General features: G+C 33.3%; 1 long non-coding RNA gene across 6 annotated transcripts; it reads right to left on the bottom strand.

Annotated features, from left to right (window-relative positions):
- Positions 1-1293: 1293 nt before the first annotated feature.
- On the bottom strand, positions 1294-5243 carry LOC141677145 (uncharacterized). 6 transcript variants are annotated; one of them, XR_012557348.1, is made up of 9 exons: positions 5086-5243; positions 4122-4923; positions 3710-3862; positions 3361-3585; positions 3030-3219; positions 2294-2600; positions 2058-2182; positions 1862-1929; positions 1294-1741 (listed from the first exon to the last, which is right to left on the bottom strand). It is a non-coding gene; the product is annotated as an uncharacterized LOC141677145 (long non-coding RNA). The 6 variants fall into 6 exon arrangements; XR_012557349.1 differs by having other exon boundaries at positions 2294-3219; positions 3312-3585; XR_012557347.1 differs by having other exon boundaries at positions 2294-3219.
- Positions 5244-21511: the final 16268 nt, after the last annotated feature.

Here is a 21511-nt window from a genome sequence, read left to right as displayed (position 1 = left end):
ACAGTTTCAAAGACAGTTGTACTTCTTTTCATATTGACTTCCTGATAGATGTTGTTCATGTACATAGGAATGTAATTTCCAAAGTACTCAAATCATATGTCAAGAATTCTTCTTCTGATAGCATAAAAGATTAAATCTGACCAATCCTTAGAAGCTTGATTTTTAACCATGAGTAGATAATGGATATATTTCAGTTCTTTGGTTGACATCATCATCAGCTTATCATAAGTACTTGCAGCTTATCATAAGTACTTGCACTTGATCTTCTTGCAGCATCAACAAAATTTTCTCCTTTGGTTCTGAGCCATCATGTTTATCAATGATAATTTTCATAGCTTCAAGCCTATTAAGATGATCAACTGTAATTTCTTGACCAGGTCTATCAGCTAGTGTAAAATTCACCATTTTTGAGTTCATAAATTCAGCTTCATGATGACGAATACCAGCTCTTGTGTGTGGTCCTGACAGACTTAGAGCTTGATGCAGATTCTAGAACAATCTGAAATACATTTAAGAATATTCTAAAAACAGATCTTTAATCTGAAATTAGAATTATCTAGAGTCTATAATTAATTTAATGTATTGGGAAGGTGTGATGGGGAATGCTAAAGTCTTAATTAATAGTCAAAAGCACCAGAAGTTTCTAGAGCTAGTAGTCTGTGATCTTCTGAGAATTATATATACAAGTTCCCAGCCTTGTATCTGGAAGAACTAATTAAATATTTTCCTAAAATTTCTCTAGAAACTATTAAGTTTGTTGTGTTTAATCCTTATAAACAGTTTATCCTTCAACTCCGACTTCTCCTATCTTACTTGCACTACGTCATAGATGGCTTTAACCAACACCAAAAATGTGTTGCTATAGACCCCTAAAAATGTCGCTATAGGCGAAAATGGGTCTATTGCAACACTTTTTTGGTGTTGGGTCTAAGGCCGTCAATATAGGTATCTAACCTTATACCAGTGTCAATCTATAACACAGCAAAATATGCTACTATAGATATTAATTGCAATAGAATTTCAGAGTATAACATAAACATGGTATTGCAATAAGTATACTAACTGACAAAAAATGGGCCCACATGTGGGCCCCGCATGGGCATGACACGTGGCAGGACACGTGGCTGGATCCCACTTGTGGGACTTGCATATGGGGCCCTTTATCATCTATGGCAACAAACCTATTGCAACACCTTTAATGTTGCAAAAAAGAAATTTATGCGCATAATTTAGCACCCTATTGCAACATACTAATAGACTATTGCAACACCTAGACTATAAAAAATTGAAATATACTTTTCAAATACTTGATTTCCCATTAATTCAACATTCGCAACCAATTCAATTCATCCAACCATTCTTAACTACACATCCAACCATTACATTTTGTCCAACCAACAATTACAATCCCTCACACCAAAACATAACTTAAGAAATACAACTACTCTTGCTAAGAATTAAACGTGCAAGATAACGCAAAAGCATACAAATCTTTAAAAAGTAACGTAGAAGAAAGATAACAAATGGTCTAAGTGCTACGACCACCGGTAAAAGGAGTACCATCAGCTCATGTGTCACCTGAAATTGTCCCACAAATCTGAGCCATGTCAATGTTCAACCTGGGGTTTGCTTTAAGTAATTTCTGCAGGACCAAGCTCACGTTGTCTTGAACCTTCTTAACCTTGGCAACTTCATGAGAGAGCTTCATGTTGAACTTTTCTTCGACTTCTTCAACAACATCCTGTTAAACAAATTAAAATATATAAAACTCAATTGTCTCTGCAAGCCTGATGACTTTTCATATTAAAGTATAAGAATCTAATTTCCTAAATTAATTGTCAATCAAAACAAGCAAACATACCATAGATAAGTAGACAGCAAGCCATCCTGCAATGCAGAAAGCAGCTGACATTCTCATAGCCTATATTCCTAGGCCAGCAGAATAAGAAACAAAACAAAATTAGCTAAATAAATTAAGCACAAAACAGCAGTCTAAATGTATCACAAGTTACAGAAATATTATATCATAAGGCTGGTAGAAAGTCATTGAGTTGTACCTTTTGCGGGCTGTTGAATTCCCGTGCAAAGTCCTCTCAGCTACCGCACGACTCACAAACTCCATAAATCCATAGCCTTCCGGCTGACCAGTTGACTTGTTACGGATAACTTTTGCAGACAAAACCTACAAATAATATTAACCTTCAGTTTATAAAACAAAGTAATATGCAAAATTCTAATGTTTTAAATAAAGACAGCAGAAAATTAATAAATAGACTCATAAAACTTGTCCGACCTGTCACGTTCGACATTAGTAGACCAATTGATAGCTTCTATCGACATGACGGACTCTACTGCTACTTTTGTCGAATTGTCGGACTCGTCGAGGTTGATCTTCCAAGAGCAGTAGGGAAAAAAATATCTAACAATGCATCAGACGTAAAATGCTACTTCATTCGGATAAAACTTATAGACCCTGATGATGTGAAAGATCCTATTTAATTGTATTAAAAGGATATTTCACATCACAGGGAGTTTTATTCGAATGATGTAGCATCTTACCTCTAATACAATGTGAGATTTTTTCTCGTCACAATATGAACCTATCTTCCATAAAATTCCTATTAAATTCTGACAATATATCCAAGAAAGTTAAAGCATTCTTGCACATAAAAATATTCCCATACGTTGCAACCCTATTTGGTAGCAGATGACATTCATGATCATAAGCAGTTTCCTGTTTATAAACAGTCAGTCCCAAGCTAGTGGCGATGTGCAGTAGCAAGATACGAATAAAATTGGTTAACATTGATATAAAGAAGGCTGTTTGATTCTCCCGTGTGTTATTTTATGTTTAAGCATTGTAAATAACTATGCAACTCTCAAAAATTATAAAACTCAAATACCTATCCTCCGCAGCTGTCTAGTTCTGTTTTGTGTCTAACTAAAACTTAAAAAAACACAATGTGACTTTAGTTGAAATAAGTCGAGCTATATACATACAGATAAATATTTCTTCATAAGAATCCCACCTGAGATTAAGAGATCAAGATAACGGGGTTTGAAATTTTACTTCTCAGTGGCTGTAACATCTTCAATATTTGCATCTTCAGGAGTGTTGCAACCCAATGCAGGGATGTTAGCAGTAGTTAGAGCTTCATCAGAGGCTGGCTGACTTTTCTTGGCTTGCAATCCAGTAGACCTTGCAAGATCAATCCATTGCTGCAATAAATGGATGACATTTAGCATGGTTAATATCATTACAATTTTAAGTTTATGGGAGAATCAGAACCCTCATCCTATTATCCTATCACCTAATAACAACATGAAGAATTGATAGTTATAAACTTCTATATGACTCACTCCACCCAACAAACTGTTGTCATATCGATCCTCAACAAATCAGCAGTTCAGTTCAATAAAAGTGCCATGCAGGAAAAGACCCATGTCTGTAAGAAGCCTTCATATTCATATTGAGAACAGTGAAGCAAGTTAAAAGAGCTCGAATGACCACAGTACATGCGGCTTCTTTGATGCAAATATGTCATTATCCAGTTCACTGCCATCTTATTCCATATGCCGACATCACTGTAACACATTATATCACATTACTGTACACACGTACTAAGCCAACCTAGCATATCTCACTCCTAGAGCAGGGTCTAGAGAACAAATATACTAAGAACATTTCATTGAAAAAATCACTACTTACTAATGGTAGGAAGGTTCATTTCCAAACCAACGAATTCAAGGAGCTTAAAGCCATCCATATCAGGCGTATGTACATCAATTAGGACTAAATCAAAACAAAATTTCCTCTTCCGTAGAAGATCTACAGCAACAGTAGCCTGAGAGCATGTTGTAACTGCAAGAATGAAAACATAGGTGAATCATAAGACTGACAAAAAAGCATCAGGCATGTGAATTTTAACTTAAGAACTTTTATTTCTACTATTACTAAATCATTTTAAAATCTATTATCAAATCATAACTGCACTATTCTGGACTCTTGCAAGCAGCAGCTCTTTTGTAAATCAGGTACTATTCCGTGCACCGGAACATGCTACAAGACTTACAAACAGAACATCATAGTTATGGTCATCACCATACAAACATGAACTGACCTTAAGAGGGCCATGTATCTGTACATAAATTATCAGAAGACATCTTGCTATCGTCTTGAATGGAAGCATCTCCCGACAAAGACTCATCAGATGCATCGACATTGTCAGGGAATGCAACTGCATTCTTCTGGGCATCCCCTCTTCGTCAGAACTTCTTACCTGTTTTCTTGCTTGCAAACACCCTGGTCTTATATCTAAGTTTCTGTTCGGTAATTAAAATCACCCTGGTCTTAGCTCTAAGTTTCTGTTCGACAATTAAAATCACCCTGGTCTTAGCTCTAAGTTTCTGTTCGGTAATTAAAATCCATGAGAGGGAGGAGGTGGTGATGGTAAAAGTACCAACTGATTCAAAACCTACTTATAAGTCTTAAAAACTTACAATTCACACAATGTATTCAATACACGTACAAGAAAATCAAAACTAACAAAAGAAAAGATGCTACTTTCACAATTCACACACTAATCAAAAAACTGCCTAATCAAACTCTAATCAAGAAACAATTTATATTGGTTTTTTATCCTCAGTTTTAATGCCTAAGTGGGGAGACCCAGAAAGTAAATTAGATATACAACAAGAAATACAAAGTATCAGAACAAGAAACACAAAGTAGATAAGTAAATAAATAAATACAAAAGTGGATAAATATATATAGCTAAGCTGAGGTTGGTTATAGATAGGCTACTTGCTGGTTTTGAAAACCAGGTAGAGTTCATGGTGAGCAAGCTATTATGTTCCCGAAGCAGGAGACCTCTTATTCGGTCCCAATACAGAACCAGCTTGAATCATCTTCGCTTCCCACAGCTAAATTTCACAACAAAAAAGATAATAAGTTCAAAACCCACAATTATATCCACATCAATTCAAAAAAACATAAAATCGACAACCAAATCATCATTGAACCCAACCAACCAAAATTGAAAACCAAATTAGTCTAGCATACCCTTGAATTAAATTCAACCTCACCTCGAAGCCTAATTTAGATAGAGAGAGACGGCAAGAAACTAGGGCCAGTGAATGAAGACAAAAAGGAAAGAGGCTAGTTTTTCTACATGAAACGAAGAGCAGAAAGTTAATCCCTAAAATTATTTCCCCCTTTTGTCTGAATATTTCACTTCCTGCCTCTGTCATCTGTCTAAAATTTAGCGGCCCAATCCAATTTTTTAGCGGCCAGCCCATATCAATTCATTTTTTAATTTTATAAATTTTATATGAGAACGTTTGGAAACTTACATTTCATTTCAAACGAAAGATTTCAAATGACAGTATTTGAGTTGTCATTTCAAATTCTCATGTTTATACTAATATTTGAATGTCCTGGATTTCAAATTAAATCCAAATCCAAATTCTCAAACAGTTTATTTGATCAAATCCAGAATTTCAAATGAAATCCAGTTTCTCAAACGGGCGATAATGTTGTTTAAATCATATATATATTATGAATATTATCATTAATTTATTAAATTAATTAATTTATGAAAAAGTAATAATACTACAGGGTTTTTTTTTTATAAAATATTTTAGTGATATCAATTAATTTTTTATTTTATTAAATTATTTATAAAATACTTCATTTAATTTTAAATGATAATAAAATATTTTGATTTCTATAAATATAAGAATAATTTTTTTATATTTTGGGCTTTCACTTTCCAAGAAACTCTACAAGGTATTTTATTCAAATATACTACTTTCAAAGATAAATTTAATTTTAAATTCAAGTTAAAAAAAATCAACCATTTATGGTAACACGGTCTATGTGTTGCACTAGAGAAGACATCTATGTCAACACTAAAGATTTATTGATCTATTGCAACATGTTATTATACCTATCGCAACACCAAAATCTGGGTGTTGTGATAAGGCCATAATTTCTTACCTATTGTAACGTTTTCTAAGGCAACACTAGGAAAAAATGTGCAAATAGGTCATCAATGGCGTAGTGTTGGCTGCATCAGGTGGTATCAGAGCTACCTTGATCCGTTAAGATTCTATTTAAGCATGGGTCCTCGAAGAGGTGGTAGAAATACTTCACAATCTAACGCTGTAGGCCCAAGTGAAGAAGTGAATGAATTGAGGATGCAAGTTGAGATTCTGACGCAACGTTTGGCTCAACTAGAGTCAGCTAACCATGATGATAATGAAGAATCCGAGAAGGGAAGCAAGTTTTTTAATCCTTTTCACAATCAGAGTCCTCGACAAGAAGCGCCAGTTCGAGAAAATCGAAGATGGGATGGACATTTTAAGATTGAAATTCCAGAATTTAGTGGCAGCCTACAAGCCGAAGAGTTTGTTGATTGGCTGAATACGGTGGAAAGAATATTCGAGTTCAAAGAAGTACCAGAAAATATGAAGGTGAAATTAGTAGCCATTAAGTTCAGAGGAAGAGCTTCTGCTTGGTGGGAACAGTTGAAATTAAAGAGGGAAAGACGAGGAAAAGGTAAAATCGCTGATTGGGAAAAGATGAAAAAGAAATTAAAGGAAATTTTTTTGCCATATAATTATGTGAAGGCTATGTTCCAGCGACTTCAGAATTTACGCCAAGGAAGTAGATCAGTTGATGATTATACCGAAGAATTGTACCAATTAGTATTTAGAAATGATTTATCCGAAAGTGAGGAGCAGCTGATTGCACGTTACTTGGGTGGCTTACGTTTAAATATCCAAGAAGCACTTGACCTGCATAAATTCTGGTCAGTTTCTGAGGTACAAAGCAGTAGCAGATCTTCACCGTCGCAAGGTTGTTTTTAAAGAAGGAGATTATGTATGGGTTGTTTTAACCAAAGATCGATTTCTTTCCGGAGAAAATCATAAGATGCATAATCGGAAGGTTGGTCCATGCAAGATAATGAATAGAGTAAACGATAATGCCTATAAGCTGAAACTTCCAGGTCACATCAAATCCTCTGATGTATTCAATGCCAAGCACCTTTTGCCATACAAAGGTGATGTTCCTGACTAAAACTCGAGGGCGAGTTCTCCACAACCGGGGGAAGATGATGCAGATTCTAGAACAATCTGAAATACATTTAAGAATATTCTAGAAACAGTTCTTTAATCTGAAATTAGAATTATCTAGAGTATATAATTAATGTAATGTATTGGGAAGGTGTGATGGGTAAATTCTAAAGTCTTAATTAATAGTCAAAAACACCAGAAGTTTCTAGAGCTAGTAGTCTGTGATCTTCTGGGAGTTATATATACAAGTTCTCAACCTTGTATCTGGAAGAACTAATTAAATATTTTCCTAAAATTTCTCTAGCAACTATTAAGTTTGTTGTGGTTAATCCTTATAATCAGTTTCTCCTTCAACTCCGACTTCTCCTATCTTACTTGGATGCATCAGAGCTTCAGCTTGACTTAACCATGAAGGTATATTTTTTATGTTGTCCATTGTAGGCCCACTTGTCTTTCCTCTCTTATGCCTCCAAGAACAAAGTTCAGACTCCCAGTACACTTCACCTCATCAATTTTCTTTCTCTTGTAGTCTATCCTTATAGGGAAGTAAGTTCTTTTCTTCTCTTTTTGCAAGCTCTTCAGGATCTGTAAATCTCCACCTTTCTCTTCTAGACCTCCAAAGCATGTTCCTGAATTCTTGATTTGCCCTGGTAACTGCTATCCCGATCTTTTCTTTTTCTTTTTTTCCTCCTCATCAATTTCAGCATTGTGAGAGTCAACATAAACAGATGAGATTTGAATATTTAAATGCTCCAAGACTGCTTCGTCTCCATCTTCAACAATATCAGGAATTGACCATCTGTCAGGATCATGAACTGAACTGTCAGGATTTCCTGTGTCAGGATTTGACATTGTTTTATCAGGAGCTGCTTCAATTTAAAGTTGCCTTGGTCTTCTCACCAAAGGCATATCGAAATCTTCATTTTCCACATCAATATCAGGATTTATCAGTCTGATTGCATTTCTTCTAGGTTCAGGATTGAGAAATTGAGGATCAATGATAATTTTTGGAACCTGCGACTGAGATGTCTAAAAAACTTCCTCAATTCAGACTCCACTAGACCTTGTCCTTCTTTGAGAGGGAATAATAGATTGATTTGAATGTTGCGATCTTCCTATACCACCTCTTCTACCACTTTCAGGTCCTCTAGTCCTTCCCAATCCTCTAGATGAACCTTGATTTTCATCTTGCAATTAACTTAGAATTTCATCTTGCTGTTTTAACATTTCTTATTATGACATGTCAGGAAATTCTTCAAGCAATTGAGTAAGGCCTTTTTTTTCAAACAATTCTTCGACCCTTTTGTCCTTGTGATAGATATTAACAATCTCACCAGCCTTTGTTTTGCAGGTTCTGTAGAACTTTTGAGCATCAGTATATGAGAGTGAGTCACTGTCTCAGTTTTTACAGTCCTTGCACCATCTTTGGAGACATGAGTTGACTGTGTGGTTTGAGTTTAAATTTCAGTTCTAGATTGAACCACCACAACATCAGAGGTCCATGTGGCTTAATTTCCACCATCATTATCAGGATTAACATCATCTTTTCTCAATACTGATTCAGGTGTACATGTAGTCTGAGCTACCATCTCCCCTTTTTTGGCATCAAGACTCTGTAATAACGAGAATGTAACGCCCCCAAATCCGGGGTCAGGAATCTGGGTCGTCACGTCATCCTCCAATCATGTATAACCTGTATTGATTTAATAATCTAACAGACTCCAATCTCATGTACACACACAAGTTATAGCCTTATAAATAATGTACACAAGGTGATCTTCTTTTATTACAACTCAAATATACTTTACAGGATCTTAAACAATTATTCGTAACCTTTACATGAAGTTACAATAATTACTACTAACATCTTATACCTATATGAATACTCTGGTCCACCTGAGACAGAGTTGTAAGGGATTTTCCCCACGATTTTAATTGACTAAGTCCCACACCGGTATACTGGTAACCTGTTGTGTTGTGACATTTAAAAGAAAGCAAGAGTGAGTAATAATGCTCAGCCATTATAATCAACGGTATAAAAAAACTGTTAAAGAAATTATATTAATCCGTATAAGATATATATATTTATTCAAAAGTAGTTTTCCTGGTGATACACATATTTTCAAAACCATGTATTTAATTGACTTATTACTCCGCAAATACCTTAATGGTAAACCCAGCACATAGGCTTGGGTTACGGTATTGCATCACAATTTCAATTGGAAGAATTTAGGACATTCACTAGAGCCCCCGTTTATGATGATCATTCGAAAGACGGAAATTAGTAACCTTTCTACTAGTAGGGGATGACTTCCAAACTCCTTGTTATCACCCTGGCCGCATACGGGCTATGTGTCCCATTTTGGGTATACAAACACTTCACAGGTCTTTAGGTACACATAGTACCATCTCCCACGGTACTGATAGTCTCCCCAATATACGAAGTACTGGATCTCTACCCCTCCCTTGTCCTTTTAAAAAATCCTATCATATCTCAAGAACTCGAATCACATCGAAGTTCTCCAAGCATTTTTCTTGGTGATAGGCACAACTCATCTCATATGTATATATATGTACTTCCGAGAATTTTCGGAGGAAGTACTAAAGATGTGAGTTGACCGTTGGTAATGGATAAATAAATAAGGGAGAGTTTCTTTTGAAACCATGCTCAAATATTTAAAATAAGTTGAGATAATATTCTTCGACAATCTGAAATTATTCGAATGATTTTCTGAAATTCAAAAAGTATTCTAAATCAGGTTTTATGATTTTTATATCATATTAAATCATTTAATAAATAATAATTAATTAAATAATAATTATTATATAATTAAACCCCGAATAATTATATTTTAAAAGAATATTTGAAATTATATTCCTCAACTAATTTATGTTTAAATTATTAAAGTAATCTTCAATAGATATAAGTAATCGAGTTTGCAAATAAATAATTTTTGGAGTATACTTCTCCTATTTAAAAATGAATATCCGAAATAATATTCATTATTCGAGTGATTAAATATAGTCGAGGGAATACGATCTTTGGAAATCGTTTTAAATAAATTCGAGGAATTTAATACTTTGCAAGTGGACATCGAGTCCCTTGGAATAAAATAAATACGGACTTTTAATCGTCCAAAATATTTCGGGATGATTCCCGGGTGTAATATCCCATATTTTCAAATATTATTATTATTATTATTTGGAATTATTTACGTGATTTTATGTGAATGTTAGTGAATTATCTGATAATTGGAATTGGTGTTTGGATGTTTATATGTGATATTATTTGAGTATTTTAATTTTTATGTGTCCAGAATAAAATATAGATAATTGTGATATTTTTATGGTAATTTTTGGACTGATAGATGATTTTATAATTATTTAAGGATTTATTAATTATTTTCTGAATAATTATAAATTATTTTATAAAGCCGGGAATCGTTCAACCTAACTGTTTTTGCGTTTTTACAACCCGAAATTCGTCCGAAAATTCCTTTCTAACCTAATCTGGTAATTCGAGACATTTTCTGTGTTTTAACTTTTTCGATCGGGATTAGGGTTTGACCCGTGCGCGGCCCGGCGCAAGATTTTCGGTACGATAACCATTTCGATAAATCAACAAAACCCGTATTCTCGAGAGACGAGATATTTTTACATTATTTTCGTATATGGTGTTTTATAAAAAGCTCGGGTTTGATAATTATTCAATTCTGGTATTGAATTGTATCATTTTTATAGTTACTTAGCGGCTAAATAATCTATTTTTGGATCATTTTATAGTTACTTAGCGGCTAAGCAACTAATTTAACGATCCAGAACGATCCAATATTCCATAAATATAAATAGCCTATTTCTTATTTCATTTATTCTGTTTATTCATTTGCAACCAGTTAAAATACCGTAAATACAGAGAAAACCCTAGAAACCGATACGTTCTTGAGAATCAAACACACGAACGAAGGCGGTATCGAACTCCGATTCGGGCGTGCAGCATATCAAAACGAAGCTCTCGAAATCTTCTTCCTGAATCAATCATCAGTTTTTACCCAGAAATTAAGGTATTTTTCTGATTTAATTATTTTAATTCAAATTAATTATAGATTAAATTATGAAATTTTATTCTTCATGTTGTTGATATGATTTGATGATTCCATCGTGTAGATAATAATTTTCTGGTCAATTTGGTATAATATATGTCAAAAATTGAGTTCAATAACATATAGAAAAGGGGGTTTGATTCTCGAAAATAAAATTAGGGTTCTTGATATGAATGTTCTAAATTGAAAATTGGGTTTTTCTGGGTTAAGGGTTATTGCTTGAAATTGATTGCACGGAATTATAGATCTTCAAAAGACGAATCGAGTGGTACCACTGGTTTTAACAGACGATCACTGGAAGGCTTTGATCGGAAAATTCGACCCAACTGGCGGCGAGTTTTGCAGCCATTTTTCCGGCCGATTCGTTGTTTTCTGGTGATTTTGTTTGCATGATTATGTTCCCGGAGCAAAGTAGAGTGAATACTGATGTTGTGGGTTATTTCTGGGCCGGTTTTGTGTCACCGGAAAAGCTCGGGATCGCCGTTAATGGCGATCGCCGGCGACCGGTGACGGGGACGAGGACAAAGTGCAAGTAGGTCCCCTCAGTTTTGCAATATTTTCATTCCAGTCCCTGTACTTTCAGAAGTTTATAAAAACAGGATTTCTGTTTTGTTTATTTTCAAAAATTATATTTTCTTTTTATAAAATTTTCAGAAATTAATTTTAATTATTTTAAAACTTCAAAAATTTATTATTTCTTTTCTGAAAATTATTTTTAATTCTAAAATAAATCTTAATTATTTAATTAATTTATTTTAGTTGATAATTAATTATTTAGTTAGTTAATTAATTTAAATATTAATTGATTAATTAATTTAATTAGTTATTAATTAATTTTAATTGATTATTTAATTAGATTTAATTATTTAAAATTGATTTAAAATTTCGAAAAATAGTTTCGAGCTTTAAAATATTATTTAAAAAATTTTTCCAAGCACGATAATTCTTATAAAATTTTTTTCGGGTTTTCGAGCCCTATTATTTAATTATAAAATGATTCGGAAACCGTTTTAATTCCGAAAAATATTCAAAAATTCATAATAAATCAACTGTTCGTCCGTTTAATACGAAACGAACGCGTATAGACTCAGAAAAATATTCCTCTTTCATTAAAAATACTTTCGAGACCCAAATTCTTTTGTTTTTAAAGGTCGCTTGTTTTGCAAGTTATTCTGAGTCAAGTGTTGATCGATAAATCGTCTTTTTGACCCGATTTCAGTTTTAAACATGTCGAGTCGAACCTTTTTACACACCGAGTCCTGTATTATATGAATTATGTGATACGTGGATTATGTGCTTACTTGTTATGTGAATTACATGTGTAATGGGTCAATGGTCTTGTGTTTGTCTGTTTTCTTTATGTGTGGGCTATCGTATGGGTAGACGATAGGCTTTTGACTCGTAGTTCTTCGAGTGATTATCGTTTAGACGATTAAATTTGTGTCTTTTAATTATAGATACGGATCGTTCGAGTGATCAGGACAGGGTGTTGGATAAAGAATGAGATGGAATGGCATTAGATATCTGGCTTCTAGCAATCGCAGGAGCAGCATATCGGTGAAGTGTTGAAAAGAAAGACGGTGATATTTTAAGACAGAATGTCAGAATAGATGCGTCATTGCGAGTGTGACTAACTGCTAAAACCCAAAGGCAAGTATCCCTATCATCACTTATTATTCAAGTGATATTTATTTTAAATCTTTTGATGCAAGTATTGCTTTCCCTATTCTCAGTTTAGAATCGATAAATGTTTTACATATCGCTGAATTAAATAATTCTGTTTATGCAAATGCTCATCTACTATTCTATATTCAGAATAGGCAAGTGTTTTTACTTATCCAACTATCGGATTTATAAATGTTTTGGATTTTGAGAAAAGTGATTTGGTTGCGAATATTCCTACCCAAGAATTGGGGGAATAAAATTATTTCGGGTGTCGATTATTATGACCCCATTTCAATAAAAGGTTTTAAGATTGGATCATAATTGCGAAAGTGACCGGGATAAACGGTCTAGCGGATGGGCTATTTCTAAGTGCCATATGGAATATTATGACATAATTTTTGCCACATGCAGGTATATTGCCTTTTTGTTTGAGTACTCGTGTTTTTGGGGTCACGTTTCTATGAATCATGACCTTGTGCTATCATATGGGCTGATCAGCATATGATAGTACGTCCGTCGGAGAATGATCCCAATCTAAATTATCATATTGTTTTTAATATTCATAGAATAAATAATTTATCAACTGTTTCTATTTTGGATAATGGTAAAATACAATTTTGATTCAGATTCTGATTGATGTTGATATTTAAGTTGTTGTTAAATATCAAAGGTGGTATTAATTTAGATGATTGATGTTGACTTCCCTATTTTAGCGCAGGTAGGTTGTGAGCATCAAAGTTCGTATTAATATCTAATTTGATATGACAGCAAAATAAGTATTAATTCAAGAGTTCAATTTTGAATAAAGTTTGTGATTCAATCCATAATCACTGCTTCTCGTTATTATGGTTTAGGATATTTCTGTAAACACTATTTTACGAGTTTTATTCTCGTCAAGATTTAAAGTATTGCTGAAGCATTTCGCTCAAAATATCATAATGGTTTTGAATACAATTAAGGAACCAATTCTGGGGTTCATCTACTAAAATTTTATGATTCAGCAGTTATGATTTTAAATATTCTGCTCTAATGCAGATGTCGGTTTTATATCAAAAGACCCTATAAATGTCATAATGATCTTGTTGAGCATTTCTTTCGCTCATACTTGCCTGTTTTCAAATTTAACCTCCAGTGAGGATTAGCTTGCGCTGTTTAGCTGCGTAATTCGAGGAAACAAATAAGAAGGTCTTGGAAGGTGGTTGGTCCAGGGTTTGCGGGCTAGTGTAAGTTTTATTGTGTAAAGTTGTTCATATTATATTATATTATAATTGTGTATTATATTTGGGCCTAGTATACTTCATTTCGAAGTTATACTAGCGGGTTTAGTTTTGAGTTGGAATTTATTGAAAAGAGTTTTAAAAGAAAGTGAAAAATTTATTTGTGGAATTTGGATTTCTTGTTTCTAGAAATGTAACCTTAAAAGATCTTGGATTAGTTTGGGGTCATAAATGATAAATATCTTCCGCTGGCATTTGTTTATTGATTAAACAAGTTGATTTGGATTGAGGTTTTATAGTGACGACCAAATCCTCTGACCCCAGATTTGGGGGCGTTACAGGTTGGTATCAGAGCTGAGGTTATAGTAAACTATAAACGAGAGTGTGTAGGAGTGTGTATAGCTATGTAAGGACGTTTGAGCTCATATCAAGCTCCTGTTGGACTATTGGATATAGTACCAACGAGTAAGTTAAGATAGGCGCATTCGTTCGAGATGGTTGTGTTCAGCTGGATGGAACTCCGGGAAGCTGCAAACTTCTATTGTGGAATCTTCCCAGGCTACTACGATTCGACGACGATGAAGATTATCGATATCTTTGGAACATGAAGAAGTGTCTAGAATCGGACGACAAGTCAATAGAAGAGTTCAGATAGAAGATAAGTATTAAGATTTTGGCAATACCTTCCCTTTCTATAATTCCTTTTGATATCTCTCAAAAAGAAGTAATTGTTAGAGGATATATTCCCTAACACTCATTTTCAATCATATCTGTGTTTTAAATGTACCAGAGGCTGCCGTGAAGCCTATTTTTCAGGTTTTGATAGCTCTGTCAAGTTATGATAATTAATTCCACTTTTCTTATTTGGTGAATAGTTTCTTGGTGATGTGACACCAGTTGCTCATTTGGTGCCAGAATTTTATTCTCTGGACTTCATTTTCTTCAGAAATATTAGCTTTGCAATCTTTCCAGTTTTATTCATTTGATTTTGGATTCTTTTGATATTCTTTTATTCTGACTGAGATGAACAACTCTATCTATAGGGGACACAAGGTATACCTTTCTGTGTAATAGGAGTTGGATGGGACGCCATCACTTGTGTGTGTTGTGACTACAAGAAGGTTAACAACCTTTAGTAATGTCTTAATTTGGGCATGCAACACCAAGTTCGTTTGATCATATTGATCTCTCAGTTATTCTTTTATTTCAACAATATTTTTCTCAAATTCATATTTTGGTCCCGTTATGGTATTAAATTCTTTTCTCTTTGAAATTTCATGATTTATTATCCCAAACATTCGAAGGTATGCCAATCAAGTTAAGCTGAGTTATCCTGTTCAAGTCAAAACAGGGTTATGTGATGGGATTACCAAGAGCAGCAGTGGATTGCAATGCGATTAAAATATCAGGGGCGTATAGCGAAGTCAATCTGTTTCTTTATTTCTCTATCTCTCTTTCTTTTCTTTCTCTCTATTATTCTTTCTCGCAATCAGTAAAAAGTGATTCTATTAAAGAGTTGGTCAAAAGGTGTAGATGGAACAATGTTGCAGAGTGAAGGTCTCGTGGTAACTGTGTGGTAAAAGGAATTGCAGTGTTATTGGAAATTCTGAGAAAAGTTGTGTAAGCAAGATTGGGAAGTTGGTTAGGAAACCCTTAGTGTTCTCTTCTGCTGATTCCAAGGACGGAATCCTTATAAGGGGGTAGATTGTAATATCCCATATTTTCAGATATTATTATTATTATTATCTGGAATTATTTACGTGATTTTATGTGAATTTTAGTGAATTATCTGATAATTGGAATTGGTGTTTGGGTGTTTATATGTGATATTATTTGAGTATTTTAATTTTTATGTGTCCAGAATATAATATAGATAATTGTGATATTTTTCTGGTAATTTTTGGACTGATAGATGATTTTATAATGATTTATGGATTTATTAATTATTTTCTGAATAATTACAAAAAATATTTTATAAAGTCGTGAATCGTTCAACCTCAACCGTTTTTGCGTTTTTACAACCCGAAACTCTTCCGAAACCTCCTTCCTAACCTAATCTGGTAATTCGGGACATTTTCCGTGTTTTAACTTTTTCGTTCCGGATTACGGTTTGACCCATGCGCGGCCCGACGCAAGATTTTCGGTACGATAACCATTTCGATAAATCGACAAAACCCGTATTCTCGAGAGACGGGATATTTTTACATTATTTTCGTATATGGTGTTTTATAAAAAGCTCGGTTTTGATAATTATCCAATTCTGGTATTGAATTGTATCTTTTTATAGTTACTTAGCGACTAAGTAATCTATTTTTGGATCATATTCTAGTTACTTAGCGGCTAAGCAACTAATTTAACGATCCAAAACGATCCAATATTCCATAAATATAAATAGCCTATTTCTTATTTCATTTATTCCGTTTATTCATTTGCAACCAGTTACCGTAAATACAGAGAAAACCCTAGAAACCGATACGTTCCTGAGAATCAAACACACGAACAAAGGCGTTATCGAACTCTGATTCGGGCGTGCAGCATATCAAAAGGAAGCTCTCGAAATCTTCTTCCTGAATCAATCATCAGTTTTTACCCAGAAATTAAGGTATTTTTCTGATTTAATTATTTTAATTCGAATTAATTATAGATTAAATTATGAAATTTTGTTCTTTATGTTGTTGATATAATTTGATGATTCCATCGTGTAGATAATAATTTTCTGGTCAATTTGGTATATTATATGTCAAAAATTGAGTTCAATAATATATAGAAAAGGGGGTTTGATTCTCAAAAATAAAATTAGGGTTCTTGATATGAATGTTCTAAATTGAAAATTGGGTTTTTCTGGGTTAAGGGTTATTGCTTGAAATTGATTGCACAAAATTATAGATCGTCAAAAGATGAATCGAATGGTACCACTGGTTTTAACAGATGATCACTGGAAGGCTTTGATCGGAAAATTCGACCCAACCGGCGGCGAGTTTTCCAGTCATTTTTTCGGCCGATTCGTTGTTTTTCTGGTGATTTTGTTCGCATGATTATGTTCCTGGAGCAAAGTAGAGTGAATACTGATGTTTTGGGTTATTTCTGGGCCGGTTTTGTATCACCGGAAAAACTCGGGATCGCCGTTAACACCGATCGCCGACGACCGGTGACGGGGACGAGGACAAAGTGCAAGTAGGTCCCCTGAGTTTTGCAATATTTTCATTCCAGTCCCTGTACTTTCAGAAGTTTATAAAAACAGGATTTCTGTTTTGTTTATTTTCAAAAATTATATTTTCTTTTTATAAAATTTTCAGAAATTGATTTTAATTATTTTAAAACTTCAAAAATTTATTATTTCTTTTCTGAAAATTATTTTTAATTCTAAAATAAATCTTAATTATTTAATTAATTAATTTTAGTTGATAATTAATTATTTAATTAGTCAATTAATTTAAATATTAATTGATTAATTAATTTAATTAGTTATAAATTAATTTTAATTGATTATTTAATTGGATTTAATTATTTAAAATTGATTTAAAAATTCCGAAAAATAGTTTCGAGCTTTAAAATATTATTTTAAATTATTTTCCAGGCTCGATAATTCTTATAAAATTATTTTCGGGTGTTCGAGCCCTATTATTTAATTATAAAATGATTCGGAAACCGTTTTAATTCCGAAAAATGTTCAAAAATTCATAATAAATCAACTGTTCGTCCGTTTAATACGAAATGAACGCGTATAAACTCAGAAAAATATTTTGCTTTCATTAAAACTACTTTCGAGACCCAAATTCTTTTGTTTTGAAAGGTCTCTTGTTTTTGCAAGTTATTCTGAGTCAAGTGTTGATCGATAAATCGTATTTTTGACCTGATTTCAGTTTTAAACATACCGAGTCGAACCTTTTTACACACCGAGTCCTGTGTTATATGAATTATGTGATACGTGGATTATGTGCTTACATGTTATGTGAATTACGTGTGTAAGTGGGTCAATGGTCTTGTGTTTGTCTGTTTTCTTTATGTGTGGGTTATCGTATGGGTAGACGATAGGCTTTTGACGCGCAGTTCATCGAGTGATTATCGTTTAGACGATTAAATTTGTATCTTTTAATTATAGATACGGATCGTTCGAGTGATCAGGACAGGGTGTTGGATAAATAATGAGATGGAATGGCATTGGATACCCGGCTTCTAGCAATTGCATGAGTAGCATATCGGGGAAGTGTTGAAAAGAAAGACGGTGATATTTTAAGACAGAATGTCAGAATAGATGCGTCATTGTGAGTGTGACTAACTGCTAAAACCCAAAGGCCAGTATCCCTATCATCACTTATTGTTCAAGTGATATTTATTTAAATCTTTTGATGCAAGTATTGCTTTCCCTATTCTCATTTTAGAATCGATAAATGTTTTACATATCGCTGAATTAAATAATTCTGTTTATGCAAATGCTCATCTGCTATTCTTTATTCAGAATAGGCAAGTGTTTTTACTTATCCAACTATCGGATTTATAAATGTTTTGGATTTTGAGAAAAGTGATTTAGTTGCGAATATTCCTACCTAAGAATTGGGGGAATAAAATTATTTCGGGTGTCGATTATTATGACCCCATTTCAATAAAAGGTTTTAAGATTGGATCATAATTGCGTAAGTGACCGGGACGGACGGTCCAGCGGATGGGCTATTTCTAAGTGCCATATGGAATATTATGACACAATTTTTTCCACAGGCAGGTATATTGCCTTTTTGTTTGAGTACTCGTGTTTTTGGGGTCACGTTTCTTTGAATCATGACCTTGTGCTATCACACGGGCTGATCAACATATGATAGTACGTCCGTCGGAGAATGATCCCAATCTAAATTATCATATTGTTTTTAATATTCATAGAATAAATAATTTATCAACTATTTCTGTTTTGGATAATGGTAAAATGTAATTTTGATTCAGATTCTGATTGATGTTGATATTTAAGTTGTTGTTAAATATCAAAGGTGGTATTAATGCAGATGATTGATGTTGACTTCCCTATTTTAGCGCAGGTAGGTTGTGAGCATCAAAGTTCGTATTAATATCTAATTTGATATGACAGCAAAATAAGTTTTAATTCAAGTGTTCAATTTTGAATAAAGTTTGTGATTCAATCCATAATCACTGCTTCTCGTTATTGTGGTTTAGGATATTTTCGTAAACACTATTTTACGAGTTTTATTCTCGTCAAGATTCAAATTATTGCTGAAGCATTTCGCTCAAAAATATCAAAATGGTTTTGAATACAATTAAGGAACCAATTATGGGGTTCCTCAACTAAAATTTTATGATTCAGCAGTTATGATTTTAAATGTTCTGCTCTAATGCAGATGTCGGTTTTATATCAAAAGACCCTATAAATGTCATAATGATCTTGCTGAGCATTTCTTTCGCTTATACTTGCCTGTTTTCAAATTTAACCTCCAATGAGGATTAGTTTGCGCTGTTTAGCTGCGTAATTCGAGGAAACAAAGAAGAAGCTCTTGGAAGGTGGTTGGTCCAGGGTTTGCGGGCTAGTGTAAGTTTTATTGTGTAAAGTTGTTCATATTATATTATATTATAGTTGTGTATTATATTTGGGACTAGTATACTGTTAGTGTATACTGAAAATATTTATTTGAAGTAGGTACATTTATTTCTGGCCAGTTTATTTGAGAATCATTTGAATGTTTACATGTTGTCTAATCTTATATATTGTGAACAATCTAGTATCAAATGGGAAACATAATATTAGATTGTTAAATACTGTTATATAATATAATAAGGTTCACAGCACAGGTGGTGTTGGACAATCCACTGGTATGGCTGTAGTATTATTTAGATTAGTTTATATTGACTAATAAATAATACTAGTATACTTTGTGTATATTGAACATGATCAAATTTAGAATTGTTCCCTTAATACTGATTAAGAAGGAGAACTAAGATTCTATGTTATTATTAATGCTTAGGTTCTTAATCTGGAAATAGTAATTGACACGTGTATATTATTTACATGCTTTGATTTATATATGAAATAATTCTTTTGAATTATATCATTATATTTTGGGTGATGGAATTATATACATGGTGGATATTATTTATTGAAGGAATCCATGTCCTGATAATATTCGGGTTAATGATGTCCCCTTGAAAGCTCAAAAAGATTTAATTATGTGAAACCCTGCAGGTGGAATTTATTCTGGCATAATTAAATAAAGGTTGAGTGGATGATCAAGGATAAAAGATATTAATTAAATAAATTATCAGTAATTTATTTAATTAATGGACATATGATATTTTAAACATGGGGAATTTAATAAGCAAATAATATTAGAACCGAATTAATTAAATTACGGTATTAGGAAAGGTAGTGCAAATATTAATTCTTTAGTGGATTGAATTAATATTTAATTACATTGGACTAGGCTCAAGATGTAATTAGAAGGCCCAACCTAATTATCCATGGTCCCTATTGTAGCCTATATATATTCTTATTCTCTTCTTGCTTGGGATTGGGTGAAAACAGATTGTAGCCACCAAGGAGCAAGAAGAGAGGATAACTTGAGAAGACGGAGGCCACACTTCGCTCAAGGGAATTTGGGAATACAATAGAAGAGCGTGGAATCAACCATTAACAAGGTAATCCTCTTTTCGTAATCTTTATCGTAAAATGTAGTAACACCCTAAGTCCGTGGTTCCCAACAATTGGTATCAAGAGCCTGGTAATGGGTTCTACGTTTTATGATATAATGTCCATGTCGTAATTATATATGCGTGTATATAGTGTTTTGCTTGTATTAGTTTTGATGCAGGTTGTTAATCCACTATTATGGCCAAGTATATTTTAATTATGTGTTTGGATCCCACGTGGTTTAATCGTGGTTAATTTTTGTTTTTGTTTCCACGTGGTTTAATCGTGGTTGTAATTTACACGAGGGTTGATCGTGTTAGAATAGATTTTACAAAATTAGTTTTGTATTAGATCTATTTTTTTGTAATTGTTCCGGGTATTTTGTAATAGTTATGTGCGATCGGAAATCAATTCCGGTAGTTTTTTATTCCGCTGTGCGATTACAAGGGGCTGCTGAGGCCACTGCGGCAGCTGGGACTGCTGGGGCTGCTGGGGGCGTCGGGGCGCGCTTGGGGCAGATTTTTTTTGAGAGCTGGATTTTTTTTCAAGGGCCATAATAGTGGAAAATTTATTTTAATTTTTTCCATTAAATTTTAATTATTGCTTTAATTTATTGATTATGTGTGTCGTTAATTATGTGTGTAATTCTTTTAAAATTGCATGTTTAACTTAATTAGGACGACATGGACATAAAATTTATTTATTGCTTTAATTAAATGTTATATGTTGCTAAAATTATGTGTGTATTTTGAATGCATGATTAGACATAATTATAACAACATAGGGCCCCATTTAATTTTAAAATTCCTCAATTTTAATAATAA

Source organism: Apium graveolens, chromosome 8, assembly GCF_009905375.1.
Source record: "Apium graveolens cultivar Ventura chromosome 8, ASM990537v1, whole genome shotgun sequence".
NCBI lineage: Eukaryota > Viridiplantae > Streptophyta > Magnoliopsida > Apiales > Apiaceae > Apium > Apium graveolens.
The sequence above is the reverse complement of the archived record's forward strand: the minus strand, read 5'-3'. Positions and strand labels throughout refer to the sequence as shown.